Source organism: Meles meles, chromosome 4 (genome assembly GCF_922984935.1).
Source record: "Meles meles chromosome 4, mMelMel3.1 paternal haplotype, whole genome shotgun sequence".
Classification (NCBI taxonomy): Eukaryota; Metazoa; Chordata; class Mammalia; order Carnivora; family Mustelidae; genus Meles; species Meles meles.
Genome location: NC_060069.1, coordinates 149,228,087 through 149,232,929, shown reverse-complemented (window position 1 = coordinate 149,232,929; position 4,843 = coordinate 149,228,087). Strand labels below are relative to the sequence as shown.

The window sequence follows — 4,843 nt, the reverse complement described above, 5'->3', positions numbered from 1 at the left end:
GCAGACTCCCCGCTGAGCAGGGAACCCCATTGCGGGTTCCATCCCAGGACCCTGAGACCATGACCTGCACCAAAGGCAGCTGCTTAACTGACAGAGCCACCCAGGTGCCCCAAAATTAAAGGTTTTGATTAAAATCTGTACCTCATATTGTGACAGAAAGAGCCACTTAAAAATTGACTGGCTAGGAAATATTATTTACATTCTATTAAAAAGCTCTCAGAATTGGTAGATTAAAGTCTCTCGAAGGAACAGAGGCCATTTCTCATGTTTCCTGCTTCCAAATTAGTAGATAATTAAAAATACAGGGTCCCTGCATACATAGCATCATTTTGTAGTACACTATGTTCTGCTTGTTTTTAGTTAGGGATACACACACACACACACACACACACACACACACACACACACACAAAAGAGTGAGGGAAAAAGAAAGCCCCAAGGATGTAGCAAATTAAAAAAAAAAAAAAAAAGCATCAGTTCATAAGGGAGGACACAAGCTTGATGATCCTAGCTCCACATAAAGCAAGGAAGACATTACAACTGATTTTTGTATTAGCAAAAAAGTAAAATAGACTGTATTTCCTATGCTATTTACATATTCCATTTTGTGATATTTGGTAGCATAAAGAAAAGCCCTATCTTGTCAAGTATAATACCTCTTTTTATTATATTTATATTTTTAAGTTTCTGTCATTGAAGTTTAGCTAACATACAATATTATGTGAGTTTCAGGTGTGCAGCATGAGGATTTGGAAATTCTATACATTACATAAGGCTCAGTGGCGCAACTGTAGTCAACATCTGTCACCGTACATTATCATAACATTATTGACTATATTCCCTCCGTGGTGCTTTACATCTCTGTGACTCATTCATTTTATAACTGGAAATTTGTACCTCTTAATCTCCTTTCCTTGTTTCCCCCAGCTCCCCCACACCACTCCCCTCTGGCAACCACCAGTTTGTTGCCTGTATTTATGAGTCTGTTTCTGGGTTTTGTTCATTCGTCTTGTTTTTAGGTTCCGCATGTAAGTGAAATCATATGGTACTTGTTCTTCTCTGACTTGTCCTACATAGCATAATACCCTCTAGGTCCATCCATGTTGTCATGAATGACAAGATAACAGTTTTTAATCTTATGAAACAGTTTGTCCTTTTTTTGGTCAGTAAGTGGTTGGAAGGACCTAAATTAAGGAAAGTGCACCCTCTGCAGGCTATTTAGTAGAATTTTAAAAGAAAACCAGCACAGTGGCTCTCTGCTCCTCCTGGTTGGACAGACAGCCGCATCTTCGCATCTTCTGGTGCAGAGTCAGCCTGGACCCCGACCCCCGAGACATGATGGAGAAGGCGGAAGTGAACGGATTTGGGGATTTGGCCATCTTGGGCGCCTGGTCACCAGGACTGCTTTTAACTCTGGCAAAGTGGATACTGTCGCCATCAATGACCCCTTCATGACCTCCACTACATGGTCTACATGTTCCATTATGATTCCACGCACAGCAAATTCCCTGCAATCAAGGATGAGAACAGGAAACTTGTTATCAATGGAAAGCCCATCTCCTTCTTCCAGGATTGAGCTCTGCCAACCTCAAATAGGGTGATGCTGGTGCTGTGTATGTTGTGGAGTCCACTGCGGTTTTCACCACCATGGAGAAGGCTGGGGCTCACTTGGACAGTGGGGCCAAGAGGGTCATCACCTCCGCTCCTTCTGTTGATGCCTCCATGTTTGTGATGCACATGAACCATGAGAAGAGCGACAACTCCATCAAGATTGTCAGCAATGCCTCCTGCACCACCAAATGCTTTACCCCTCTGGCCAAGGTCATTCACAACAACTTCAGCATCATGAAGAGACTCGTGACCACAGTCTACGCCATCCCTGCCACCCAGAAGCTTCCCCTCTGGGAACCTGTGGCATGATGGCCAAGGGGCTGACCTGAACATCATCTCTTCTTCTACTGGCTGTAGGCAAGATCATCCCTGAGCTGAATGGGAAGATCACTGGCATGACCTCCCTCATCCCCACCCCCAACACATCAGTCATGGATGTGACCTGCCTCTTAGAGAAAACTGCCAAATGATGACATCAAAAAGCTCACGAAGCAGGCTTCAGAGGGCCCCCTCAAGGGCATGTTAAGCCATAGTGAGGACCAGGTTGTCTCCTGTGACTTTAACAGTGACAGTCACTCTTCCACCTTCAATTCTGGGTCTGTCATTGCTCTCAATGACCACTTTGTCAAGCTCATTTCCTGGTATGACAATGATTCTGGCTACAGCAACCAGTTGGTGGACCTTATGGTCCACATGACCTCCAAAGAGTAAGAGTTCCCTGGACAACCAGTCCCAGCAAGAGCAAGAGGAAGAAAGAAGTCCCCACCTGCTGAGGAAGTCCTTGTCTAACTCTTCCCCCAACACACTGAGAATCTCCCAACCTCTATAGTTTCCATCCTGGACCCTCTGAAGAAGGGGAAGGGCTTGGGAAGCCCTATCTTGTCAAGTATAATCAATAAGTATACTGTACCAGAGGGGAACAAATTGGCGCAGTGAAGGAGTCTGTAAAAATAATGAATGAATGAATTACATGTCACATTACTACTTTTACATTTTTTATCATGAATTCAATAATGATGAAAATAAAGGCAAGAAAACAGGTTTGATAATGATAAACTAGTATTAGGTCATGCCAACCCTTTCTTCTTTTCTTCTGGCCTGCCCTCTTTCCCTCCTTCCTTCCTTCCTTTCATTTTTTTTCTTTCTTTCACTCTTTGAACCCCTCAGACACACCTTTTATATGAAACCTATGTAAAGACAGAGCCATAAGGTCAAATGCAACTTAGAGATACATGCTGCTTATTTCTATATGATGCCTTCATGAGGTTAATATGTCATATATGTTTCAAAGCCCAACTTCACAGACAAGATCAAGACACAGTAAGACCACAAACATTCACCAGCTACAAACTTAATAGAGTGAAGTGCATAACAGTAAGCAGCCCTCAACTTAGGAAGGGGTTATCTTCCCAAAGGCGGCTTATTCACTGGTCATTTAGAACTAAAACCCTTTTTCTCATTTGTTCCAGGGCAAGTTTTCAAAAATACAAATACACCTTACACTCATAACACCATGATTTCTGACTCATCAAACAATAATATAGCAATATTTTTATGAGAAAAAAATATAAGGCTCAACTTGGTATCTCAGGAGCCCATCCTCCTTTTCTCGAACAGGAAGAGCAGCCTTCCCAGCTTCTGGATTCAGAGATGAAAGGTAATTCAGATAGCCCAGCACGAGTAGCTTGTTAGCGTCCTATGTTGCCAAAAAGGAAGCTAACTCAATGGGACAATCACGCAAGATTTCCAAACTAGAGAATAAAAGAAATGAAGGAAATTCTTCGTCTCTGTGAGGTCAGAGAAAGCAGAACCACAAAAGGTAGAGTGTCTTGCCTTCTTCAACACACACACACACACTCACACGTACCCATGCACACACACCTTTCCTTATGTTGCCAAAATTCATCCGTAAATTGGTCAATTGCAGGCTAAGACTGTCTGAAATGATAATAATAACTGGGCTTCAAGAACCTCCAGAAATATAGCATTAGTGTTAAGGAATATATTTCCTATTAGCATTTTTATTATTTGCAGCATAATTTATTTTAAAACCAATTTAATTCCACTTAACCTATCAAATAAAACTAGCATGGTTAAATTAAACTTTGCAGGATGTTAAATAACTTAAGGAGAGCTTTAGAGAAGGAGATGGAAGAACCCAGAAATTATATTTATTCCTTACACATAATTCAAAACACGATGAAAATGTAGTGCAAGGCTTCAAACTTGCATACTCTTTATCAAATGTAGATCACATATCTTAAAATAAGCACATGCAGGAAAATGCAACAAAGGTGGATAGCATTTATTAGTTGCTGTTTCTTATGCTTATATTTAAACTTCTTAATCAAGAATATTTAGAATGGCCTACATTATATGTCTATTTAAGCTTCACTTCACATAAACTCCTGAAAAAAAATGAAAAGCATCTATCTTGCTCACAGTTATTAGGACATAAGTGCACATATTTTCACAGCTCTGCTCTCTGCTGAGGGCACAGTCTTGAAATTCAGCACTTTGGAGAAATATGGGTATTATGTAATTATGGTTCATAAAAAAGTGCACAGTGGTTCAATATAGAACCCACTCAATTAACTTAGTAGATTAAAACACAACCAGAATTCCCCTCTCGGGCATCGAAGTTTTGTTTTCAATGAAATCCTTACAATAGTCCAGGTTTGATGGAAAGAGATCTATTAATCTGTGTCATAGTATGGTGGTTAGGAAAATTAGCTTTGGAATTAAGCCTGGATAAATCCTTCATGCATCTTAGAAGGAGTCGTGTGTCCAAAGACAGGTATCTTAACCCCTTAGTGCTTAGGCCTCCTGCTCTGGAAACTGGAGTTCATTTATTGAATACCTATTATGTGCCAAGCACTGTTCTGAGAGCCAAGCACTGAGAGCATCCAAATGCTCAAGAACTTGATTCAAATGAGCAGAGACAGAGTTTTAAAATCACTCGACAGGAACATTTTTTTTTCTAAAACTCTTATTTATTTGACAGAGAGAGATCAGAAGTAGGCAGAGCGACAGACAGAGAGAGAAGGGGAAGCAGGCTCCCTGCTGAGCAGAGAGCCCAATGTGGGGCTCGATCCCAGGACCCTGAGATCATGACCTGAGCCGATGGCAGAGGCTTAACCCACTGAGCCACCCAAGCGCCCCTCGATAGGAACATTTTCAGGAAGTGTTAGGATTTCGATGAAAATAAAGCAGAGTGATGTGAAAGAGTATC

General features: G+C 41.3%; 1 pseudogene; it reads left to right on the top strand.

Annotated features, from left to right (window-relative positions):
- Positions 1 to 1,450: 1,450 nt before the first annotated feature.
- On the top strand, positions 1,451 to 2,322 carry LOC123940507 (annotated as a pseudogene).
- The last annotated feature ends 2,521 nt before the right edge of the window (positions 2,323 to 4,843 follow it).